The following is an 11,873-nucleotide window of genomic DNA, read 5'->3' on the forward strand; positions in this document are numbered from 1 at the left end:
CTGCTAAGGCAGGAGACACAAGTTTGAGCCCTGGTCCGGAAAGATCCCCCATGCCATCGAGCAACTAAGCCCGTGCGCCAGAACCACTGAGTCTGTGCTGCAGAGCCTGGGAGCCACAACTCCTGAGACTGTGTGCCGCATCTATGGAAGTCTGTGCGCTCTAGAGCCTGTGCACCTCAACAAGAGAAACCACTGCAATGAGAAGTCCACGCACAGAGAGTAGCCCTGGCTCACCGCAACTAGAGAAAAGCCAGAGCAGCAATGAAATCCAGTACAGCCCAAAATAAATAAATAAAATTATTTAAAAAATTAAGTCAGATCCCAAGCAATTCAAAATGATCACTCTGCTGACTCCTTAAAATTTCTTTCCTCCAGAGAAACAGCTCCCAAGATTGATCCCGACATCCCAACCCCAAGGGCAAGTGGGAAAAAAATCTTCAGCCAAACCCCACAGAGTACAAGTACGCCATAAAAGTTTTGATTTCCATTTAGAGAGAAAGCTCCAATGTTTTTATTAAGCCTGAAATGCAAGCACATTGCTACATTGAGAACAAAATCACTGCTAAGGACCCTGGAGGCTCATGCAAGATTTTTAATATGGTATTTCAAATTTAATTCAATTCAGCAAATATTTAATGAGCTCTAACAAGCTGCCAGTCTTGAGCCAGGGATGGAGAAGCAACCAGTCAGCAACTGTCTGCAAGGAGCACATAATCAAAGGATGACACAAATTTAAGTGATAAGTTCTAGTGTTTTGAATAAAATATAAAGGGAAGGAAGAAGGGAGTGTGAACAATTATTTTCAAAGCTTTGTGGATTTAGACTGTATGGCTCAAAAACCGGTGCCAATTAGCATAATTAAAATATAATTAAAATATCTAATTTCATAATTAGGGATTTAAATTATAACAGTATGTAATACCCCATCTTCTTTTTGCTCATTAAGTGGTCTTTGCAGTCCTCTGTCTAAATGACACTGAATAACAGTCAGTGGGGCTACCACACTAAACAGAACACAACAGAAGCAGAGGGGCTTTTTAATGAAATTAACAGAGATAAAGTTATATTCCATTTATAGAAGAAACCCAATTGTCACCAAACAATACCCTTCTAATCAGGATTAAAATCACAATATGTGCCTTATATGCCTGAGTAGCGCAGTCCCTTTGAATTTTTTTTAGCATGTTCACTGCACAAAACATTGCTAAGCAACCAAGAAACTACCAAAAGGGGGAGAAACAAATAAATCCAGCTACCTACACACGAACTAAATGCAAAAGTGTAGCACGTCGACTAAGCAGACAACAGGCTTTCGCTGTAGTTTTTTTAAGTAAAAAACTCTCAGGCAAGCAAAAGAGAGTTTCCTGAAAATCCACATAGAAAACAGAAATCCTTTAGAGGTCCTCAGGAAGAAGCTCTGTCTTTATCTCCGACTCTGGAATTCAGAGCCTCACTTCTGCCTCTACCCGGAGGTGAGTTTCTTTCAGCAATCGTGAAACAGAAAAGTGAAAGTGAAAGTCACTCAGTCATGTTGGACTCTGCATCCCCATGGACTATACAGGCCAGAATACTGGAGTGAGTAGCCTTTCCTTTCTCCAGGGGATCTTCCCAACCCAGGGATCGAACCCAGGTCTCCCACATTGCGGGCAGATTCTTTAGTAGCTGAGTCCCAAGGGAAGCCCAAGAATACTGGAGCCTATCCCTCCTCCAGTGGATCTTCCTGACCCAGGAATCGAACCGGGGTTTCCTGCATTGCAGGTGGATTCTTTACCAACTGAGCTATCAGGGAAGCCCCTGAAACAGAAAACAAGATCCAAATTCAATATTTGGTTTTTTTTCTACTTCATCTCATGAGCGGGAGGTGGAGGGGGTAGATTTGCTCCTTCTGTGCTCTGAGCCTCTCTCATCTCCATCCCCACCCAGGGATCTCCCAGGAAATGCCCCTGCCACAGGGCCTTGACACTTAGGGCTTCGTGGCTTCATCTGTAATCCTTTCCCTGGACCTCTCCGTAGCTGGCATCTTCCTACTGTTCAGGCCTCTGCTTCATCCCTTTCCTCTTTTAAATTTTATTTATTTATTTATTATTTTTGCCTGCACTGGGCCTTGGTTGTTGGGCACCCAGGCTACTCGCTGTTGCAGTGAGCGGGATTCGCATTGCAGTGGCTTCTCTTATTTAGGAGCCCAGGCTCTAGGGCTTGGGCTCAGGAGTTGTGGCAAAAGGGGTTCAGTTGCCCCAAGGCATGTGAAATCTCCACCGACCTGGGATCAAACCCTGGCACTGGCAGACGGATGCTTAACCACTGGACCACGAGGGAAGTCATACTTCATCTCTTAACAGAGCTGTCCTTCCTAGAGGATGCTTTCTGGATACATTCTCCTCCCTGCTAATGGCTATCACTTAATAATGGGGCTTACTCTTCAAATCACTTTCTACCATTTGAAATTAGCCCGTAGATTTCTCTACAGTTTTGTTTAGAGGCTGACCTTCCCGCTGCAGTGTAAATACCTGGTCGGCCTTGGTTAGTGCGATATCCACATGGCCTAGAACTGAGCCTTAAACAGAGAAAGCCCTCCAGGCTCCCCACACTGCAGAAGAGAAACTGAGGCAGAGGAGTGATGTGGCTTGTTCAGAGTCACAGACCTGGAGAGTATAGCACTAGGATTCCTTCCCAGGTGGTCCTAACCAGGAGGCTGCACTGCCCTGACTCAGGCCCAAGTGGGAAGGCACTCAAGAGGAGGGAGGGCGCCAGTCTTGCTGGGCCGAGCTGGGCTCTTTCTATGACCTATGGGAGTATTAGTGTTAGTTGCTCAATCATATTCCAACTCTTTGCAACCCCATGGACTGTAGCCCACCAGGCTCCTCTGTCCAAGGGATTCTCCAGGCAAGAATACTGGAGTTGCTTGCCATTCCCTTCTCCAGGGGATCTTCCTGACCCAGGGACCGAACCTGGGTCTCCAGCATTGCAGGCAGATTCTTTACTGTTTCAGCCACCAGAAATACACCTGTTCTCTTAGCACCAGGCTCCCAGTATATATGGGAGAGATCAGGAAGGCGGAAGCTCACTCACAACAGAAGGTGGACTCCATGACCATCCATGACATTTTAGCATTTTGATTCACTTTTGTGGTAGACAGTGTCCCCCAAAAGATGCCCATCAATTAACCCCTGAAACCTGTGAATGTTATATCCTAATGCCAGATCCTGTAGATGGAATTGATGTTAGAGACCTCAAAACAGGGAGATTTATTCTCAGTTATCCCCAAGGGCATGATATAATTTCATGGATGATTAAAAGTAGAAGAGGAAGGCAAAAGAGTCAGGTAGAGAGACACAGTAGCAGGTGAAGAGGCGGGAGAGACTGGAAGCATGGGAGGAACCCAACTCACCATGATCGGCTTTGAAGATGGAGGAAAGGGACTCTGATGTATATCATGAGAGCATCCTTTGGAAGCTGAGGACAGTGAACAGACAGCCAGGAAACAGAGACCACAGCCCACAAGAAACAACCCAAATGAGCAAAAGCTTTACTCCGGAAGGAAAGCAGTGCTGTTAACACCTGAATGAGACTCAGATTAGACCTCTTTTTTTTTATATAATACTTTAAAAAAATACTTATTTATTTATCTGGCTGTGTCGGGTCTCAGTTGCAGCACACATTTTTGTTGCGTCACGCGGGATCTTTCACTGTGGCGTGTGGACTCAGTAGTTGTGGCAAGCGGGCTTAGTTGCTCCGTAGCATATGGGATCTTAGTTCCCCGACCAGGGATGGAACCTGTGTCCCTTGCAGTGGAAGGCGGATTCTTAACCACTGGACCACGAGGGAAGTCTCAAGTTGGACTTCTGACCTGCAGAACTGTGAGGCAGTGAGCGTGTGCTGTGTTCAGGTGTTACGGCAGGAACAAATGACTAATGGAGATTTACAGAGAAAATACTGTTTTGCCTAGAGGACAGGGCTGGTCAAGCTTTGGGAGACTCAGGAGTCACTACATGTATCTCTGTAAAGAGAACAGCAGGGGCTGCATGAGATGTGTTCATCAATGAGCTGCAACATGTTTGGTAGGTCGGGAACATTAAAAATAGACAGTGTACTGAACCCCTTCTCCTCTGAGGGCACTGCTGCAGATGGGCCGTTCTGCCTTGGAGACATCCCAGGCACAGGCTTGTGTATGAAAGTGAAAGTTACTCGCTCAGTCATGTCCAACTCTTTGGGATCCCATGGACTATAGCCTGCTAGGCTCCTCTGTCTGTGGAATTGTCCAGGCAAGAGTACTAGAGTAGGTTGCCATTTCCTCCTCCAGGGGATCTTCCCAACCCAGGGATTGAACCCAGGTCTCCTGCACTGCAGGCAGATTTTTTACTGGTTGAGCCACCAAGGAAGCCCAGGCTTGTGTATAATTAACCATAACATCAAAAGAAAGCACCCCAGAGAAGGGAGCCCAATATGTCTCCTGTGAGCCCAGGCTCCTGGTATCCTGTTCTCAGAAACCATCCAGCCCGGAACCCCACAAGGATGAAAAGTTTTTAGGAATTTTCGAGATGCTGAAATAGGCAAAATTAAAATTCCAGGAATTGGAATTTCTAATCCCGTCTTACTAATGCCTTAAGAAGAGAAATGGACCTTCACCAGCTTATATTCATCAAGCCAAGCCTCGCTTATCACCCCAAGCCTCCTCCTCCAGGAAAGCTCCTCTGGTTTTCCACATGGACTGCACTGTCCTCTCTCTTCTCCTTCTCAGGTCACTTGCTGTCCATATCACTTCCTCAGGGGCTTGGACAGGAGCTTGGAGGATCAGAGAACTCCCAGTTCAGAGTTTCCATCTGATTGCAGCTGCCATGGAGGTCCTCTGCTGACTTATGCTGACAGACAAGTCTTCTTTGGTTCAGTAAGAATATTCTGATGCCTTCTATGGAAGCTCATTAGTACTGCTTCATCTCATTCTATAACTCTGGAAATAGAATGTTAAATTCTGCTATCATATCTATTTTTGGATTCATTTCTTCAAAAACCACATTTTTGCCAAGGGAAGACTATTTGTTAATTTACACATTTGCCCTCTCTCTACCTCTAAAGAATCTGTGAGTTTCATGAGGGCCAGGATTATTTATCAGAGAAAAAATAAAGAGAGAGAGAGTAGAGAGACAGTAAACAAAAGGGAGGAAGGGAAGGAAAGAAGAAAAGAGTTAAGAGAAGGGAGGGGGGAAATTAACCAGAATTTGTACATAAGAGATGGTCAGAAAAATATTCATAAAATGAAAATTGCACTCTAACCATCTCTAGGAACTACACAGCTAGGTGGACAACCCCCAAAGGAGTCAGCGATTAACAGATCCCTTGAGTCTGAATCAGGTATCTTGGACCACTGGGGCTGACCATCAGGGGTCTGACTTGGGTACATCTAAGCCTCATTTATCCTAATTTCTGATGGTGAAGAAGTTGGGGGCCAGTTGGTCCAAGGGCAGCCGTTGCTCCTGGTTCTAGATATAGTTCTGGTGATGCACAGACCAGATCTTAAATAACACCGAGTCACCAAGTGTGACAGCTATCTCCTTCATGTTCTCCTTCAACCCTCTGTACTGAGACATCAAGGAGAAAGTCTAACCCTTCTCTAATAGCAGCTCTTCTCCTTTGAAATAGAGAGACAGCGGGCCTCCAGCCCAGGCCCTTTTGTAAGTAATGGTACCTAGGTGGAATCCAACATTCTTTCTTTGCATATGTGGTATTTATATTTATGATTATCTCTTCTTTATCACAAGCCAGTTTTTTGTTTATGGTGCTGAATGTCAAGTTTCCTTTTCAGATGAATTTATATGTTTTTTTCAAGGGAGCTGACTTAAGGACAAATGGTAAGTCACTGATAATACATGGAGTGCATATCCTGGTTAAGAAGATGGCCCATCCTTGATACAGCAAGAAAACAAGACCATCAGAATGGTGGATGGCTGCCATGTGGAAACATATGGAGACCTCCCTGATGGTCCAGGGGGTAAGACTTCGCCTTCCAAAGTGGGGGGTGTGGTTTCAACCCCTGATTGGGGAGCTAAGATCCCACAGGCATCAGGGCAAAAAAACCAAAACATTAAAAAAAAAAGAAGCAATACTGTAACAAATTCAATAAAGACTTTTAAAATGGTCACCATCCAAAAAAAAAAAATTCTTAAAAAAGAAGAAAAGAAACACAGACAAAGCACATCAGTATATCTGAAATGATAACTCAGCTCTAAGGACAGACAGGAGGAAGAAACCTTTCCCAGATCAGACAAACACTCTAAAGGTCCCACACTTCTGACAGTTTTATTTGCTGTGTCACCCATTCATTCTGGTGTTGACAATCCCACATGCTTTATTTTTGGGTCAGAGGCTTACACTACTAAATTCAACTGTTCACTCAATAAATATGTATTGACCACTGAGAGGACATGTGCAAGCCCAAAGCTACACAGGTAGTTTAGGGGTGATTGGCATTCACATCTTTGTAGCCAGAATTTGGTCCTCACTCACTCCTAACCTCTCTGCCCCACTGTCCTGTGAGATTCCTCAGATCTGAAGGGTCCCTCTGTGATGGGAGGAAGAACTATGATTAGAAGTCAGGAATGAACTTCCCCAGGATCTCTTTCAAACTTTCTTGGTAACAAGACCAATCCAGTCTCAATGCAACATTGCCCAGCCCCCACCAGCACCACACTGCCTCCAAACCACATGTTATGGCCAGTGCTGAAGGCTTCTCAGGACACTGTCAGATTCAGGTACTGATATTTAACCTGAAACCAATTAATGGGGTTTTTTTGTTGGTGGCAGTGGTGGTTTTTAATATTTATTTATTTGGCTGCTCCAGATCTTTAGTTGGAGCATGCAAACTCTTAGCTGCGGTATGTGGGCATTCCCTGACTAGGGATCAAACACACACTGCATTGACAGCCCATGGTCTTGGTCACTGGACCACCAGGGAAGTTCCACCAATTACATGTTTTGGAAGAAGAAATTAAATGCCCCTTGAAATGGGCAGTTCTGAAATTCAGACTGAAACAGTGATGTAACTAACATGTGAGCAGAAAATTCACAAGATAGAAAAATGGCTCACAAACATATGAAAAAGGGTTCAGACGAACTTATAATTAGACAAAGTTTAAAACAACATCAAGATACAATTTCTCACCTAACAGACTGGCAAAAATTAAAAAGCATGCCAACACATTCTGTTGGCAAGGCTGCAAGGAAACGGGCATTCTCGTGTGTGGATGGCGAGAGTCCCAGTTGGCACCATCCTTCTGGAGGGAAATTGGTAATACTTAAGAAAACTTCACATGCACTTATATTTTGACCCAGAAATTCCACTTCTAGGAAGCCACCCTGAAGATATTCCTCCAAATATACACAAAATCCATGCACACAAGTTTACTCCTTATAGCATGGTTTGTAGCTACAAAATATTGGAAATAAAAAGAACTCCTAATATAGGGGAAGGATTGAATAGCTGGTAGTGGCACATCTATAAATGAAGCATTATACAGCTATAAAAAAAGAATCGGGAAGGGGGCTTCTCTAGTGGCTCAGTGGTAAAGAATCCACCTGCCAATGCGAGGGACATGGGTTTGATCCCTGGTCTGGGAAGATCCCACATGCCATGAGGAAACTAAGCCTGTGCACCACAACTACTGAGCCCATAAGCCGCAACAACTGAAGCCCATGTGCCTAGAGCCTGCGTTCCACTTGCAACAAGAGATTCCACTGCAACAAGAAACCTGAGCACTGCAACCAGAGAGTAGCCCCTGCTCATCACAACTGGAGAAGGCCTGCACACAGCAGTGAAGATCCAGTGCAACAATAAATAAATCTTAAAAAAAAAAGGAATGGTAGTGGGATGTTAACAGCAGGGGAAGCTGAGTAGTAGTGTAGGGCTAGGCATCCTTAAAACTCCTGGTATAGGACAAGAATATTTTCCATTTAAACTGAGCAGACACACAGCCAGCCAGACTTCAGACTAAAACATTCAGACTGAACCTTCAAAGTAAACCTTTAAATTCTCCTTGCATGTCAAATACAGAAAAGACAAGTAAATGTGACATAAATCTTAAATAAGCTTTGATTATGGATAGGTTTATGACATCTCCTAAAGACTGATTTACAAGAAATTTAAGACTGTGTCCTCTCTCTCTTGAATCACATGGTACATCCCTCTGGGAATTCTAGGAGGTTTAGACTTCTGGCCCTTCATTCCTCAAGCAAAACGTAAGACAAATTTCATCTGAAAGCTTCTATGGAAAGTCATAAACATCAGCTGGCAGATCCTCCTTTTGTCACAGAGCCAGCTGACCACAAAATGCTATATCAGAATTGAGAAGCACGTTATGAAGCCACAGGGACGTGTATTGATAAATGCCTCATGCCTGGACAAGCTATCCTCCCTCTGTTTAATCTCAAAATTCAGTGCAGTAGCATCGGTCTTCTTTCCATCAGTGGGTGTTACAACCGCTGTCCATGTACTGAATGAGAAATGAAGCTCTATTTGGCCCCATATTTCCTAAGATCGCTTTCACACTTGTCACTACTCTGACTAGGAACCCAGGAGAGAACTAAGTGAAGAGTTTTGGAAAGAGAGCCGGAGACCACGGTGTGCACCAGAGAGAAGCTTCTGGGTGATAATCTCCCAACCAGGCAGTGCCAACAATGCTGGCTCTGTGGGAGGCCCAGAGAGAGCTTCAAGGGTGACACTCATGATCATCCGGAATCCGGCGATTCACCAGCACCATGAATTCTTGATGACCAATAGTCTCCTCTCCAGCTCTACAAATCTGTCATTTCAAGAACTGTTAAATGCATGGAAACACAGGACATATGGTCTTTTGTGGGGGTCGGAGGAGGGCATTCACTCAACAGAAAACACTTGAGATCAATTCAAGTTATTGTATAACAGTCCATTCCTATGGATGCTCTACATGTTAACTATGAACTTGTTAAAGAACATGTGGATTGTTTCCAGATTGGGGTTATTACGAATAAAGCTGCTATCAACATTCATGAACAGGTTTTAGTGTGGATACAAGTGTTCATCTACCTGGGACAAATAAATGCCCAGGAGTGCCATTACTGGCTTGCATGGTAAATGTGTGCTTGAATTTCAAAGTGCCCAACTATTTTCCAGATTGGCTGCACCATTTTATATTCCTACCAGCATTCATGAGAGAAGAAAACTGAACCTTCTGGACAGGAGCTGGTATCCTCATTTGGACAGGAGTTCTAATCCAATGACACAGTCTGACATATTAGAAAAGCAGGACAATTTGCCCACGATGCTTGGTCTTCCTAATCTATTTCTACAACATAGAGAAAAATCTGTTCTTTAGGTCAGCTCAGGCAAATTATATACCTCACGTGGGCTTCTGACTTTCAACTAAAATTAAACTTATGCATTTGCTTTAAAAGATTTAAAACTGACATTCAGCTCAGAAATACAACTTTCTTCCAAAAGAAAAATAGTAGCCCATAATGAAGGGTGGTACGTACAATCAGCAGCCAATAAGCTTTGAATATAAATTGTTGTTGCTGTTGTTTAGTTGCTCAGTCACGTCTGACTCTTTGCAACCCCATGGACTGTAGCCCACTAGGTTCCTCTGTCCATGGGATTTCCCAGGCAAGAATACTGGAATGGGTTACCATTTCCTCCTCTGGGGGATCTTCTTAACCCAGGGATGGATTGCATCTCTGGGTCATCTCTTGCATTGGCAGGCAGATTCTTTACCATTGAGCCACCAAGGAAGCACTTGAATATAAATAATGATGCACAACAACTCACCTGTGGATTGTGAACTTGAGCTCCTCAGAAAACACTGTGGCTTCTTCCAGGAAGGCAATCTCTGCTCTGAGGATGAGACACATCACAGGAAGAGAATTTACAGTGAGAACGATCTTTGTAAGATGTCAGTGACCTCCACGGTCTTTGACAGCTAAGCGGGAGGATGAAGGAAGGAAAAAGAAAGATGCTGTGCTATACCAAAAAGCAGTTTACAAATGAAGCTGAGAAATCTGAGCTACTTTTCATTAGATGTCATATATATGTGAAAATAATTTGTTCTGTCACTTGCAAGCACATGGTTGCTTCTCCCTGGTGCATGAGTAGCAGAGCTGCATCCTTGGAGAAAGCCTGCATACTACAGAGTGTGAGGTGGGATTTGCATGTTGCTAAAATGTATTCGCACGGCCTATTCTATCCTCTTCTCTCTCTCTCAGAGTTCGTTATCTGAGAACAGCCAGGACCCTGGACGCACACATCACTTCTTTTTAAATCTCACGCCCCTTCGTCTTTGGGTAAATCTGCCTTGGGGTCCCGGAGAAGGCGATGGCACCCCACTCCAGTACTCTTGCCTGGAAAATCCCATGGATGGAGGAGCCTGGTAGGCTGCAGTCCATGGGGTCGCTAAGAGTCGGACACGACTGAGCGACTTGACTTTCCCTTTTCACTTTGATGCATTGGAGAAGGAAATGGAAACCCACTCCAGTGTTCGTGCCTGGAGAATCCCAGAGACGGGGAGGGGCGGGGCGGGGGGCCTGGTGGGCTGCCGTCTATGGGGTTGCACAGAGTTGGACACGACTGAAGCGACTTAGCAGCAGTAGCAGCAGCCTTGGGGTCCAAGTCTCTGCCGACTTAGACGCTCAGCCCCTGAACCTCAGAGCTGGGATTCGTTAAAGTCCAACTAGTAAAAGGGTTTGGTCAAAGTCAGTCACAGAAATTAACTCAAGGACCCTCCTGAGACACACAGCAAAGGGAAACTCGCTCCAAGGAGAAAATCTAATGCTAATGTAAGAAGCTGGGAGACCAGTACCCAGGGGCTGCCTGAGCTATCCACACGAGCCCACACGAGAAGGGAGAGAAACCCACCCAGTTCACGCAGCCTGCTCACAAGTTGAGAGGAGGCCTCCCCAAGGCTGAAGGTCTTCTGTCCTGCAGTCTTAGATCTGGGGCCCAGAGATTCCCCTGAAGCCCTGCCCTGAAACCAACACTCGCATCTCATTGGGCAGATTGCCATCATGTGACCATTCCTTTCTGCAAGGGTGTCTGGGAAATGTAGTATTTTCTTCTAAGCTGGATGTGTGTGTGTGTGTGTGTGTGTGTGTGTGTGTGTGTGTGTGTGTAAGCGTGTGCGCATGCGCGCGCGCGGCGGAGGGCGGGGTGGGGGTTGCACTCAGTCGTGTCCCATTCTTTGGGACTCTATGTAGCCCACGAGGCTCCTCTGTCCACGGGATTTCTCAGGCAAGAATACTGGAGTGGGTTGTCATTGCCTTCTCCAGGGGATCTTCCCCACCCAGGGATTGAACCTGAGTCTCTTGCGTCTCCTCCATTAGCAGGCAGATTCTTTACCACTAGCTGCTACCTGGGGAGCTGGGTGTACTGATAGGCAAACACTATGTGGATGCTATAAGTAAAGAAGAGAGGAAGATGGTTACAGGTAAAGTAACTGTTGGGCCTTCCTGGTGGCTCAGCAGTAAAGAATTTGCCTATAAAGCAGGAGACCACCTGCAATGCAGGAGAGGAGGGTTCAATCCCTGGGTGAGGAAGATTCCCTGGAGAAGAAAATGGCAACCCACTCCAGTATTCTTGGGAAAATATTCTGGGAAATTAACAAACAGCCCTACTAGGAGGTAATCTAGGAGCCTTACTAGTTTAAAATGGCTCCCTGTTACCAGCAGGGAGAAACGGAGGACAATTTTGCTTTTCATTATATGCCTTTCTGGATAATTGATGTTTGACGCTAAATAAATCTCATGTAGTGCCATGAGCTGAGAGAACTTAGCAATACTTCCATTCAATGCGCAGTTTCAACATGCAGTTTCCTCCCTCTTGCCCCTGTTTGATAATTACACTTGACATATTTGTT

At 45.0% G+C, this 11,873-nt stretch overlaps 1 long non-coding RNA gene across 1 annotated transcript; it reads right to left on the reverse strand.

The window, feature by feature from the left end:
* Positions 1-225: 225 nt before the first annotated feature.
* LOC101907386 (uncharacterized) lies at positions 226-11,050 on the reverse strand. Its single transcript, XR_003030023.2, has 3 exons — positions 10,877-11,050; positions 9,794-9,859; positions 226-4,948 (listed from the first exon to the last, which is right to left on the reverse strand). It is a non-coding gene; the product is annotated as an uncharacterized lncRNA (long non-coding RNA).
* Between the last annotated feature and the right edge of the window lie 823 nt (positions 11,051-11,873).

The sequence above is a fragment of the Bos taurus genome, chromosome 17 (assembly GCF_002263795.3).
Source record: "Bos taurus isolate L1 Dominette 01449 registration number 42190680 breed Hereford chromosome 17, ARS-UCD2.0, whole genome shotgun sequence".
Lineage (NCBI taxonomy): Eukaryota > Metazoa > Chordata > Mammalia > Artiodactyla > Bovidae > Bos > Bos taurus.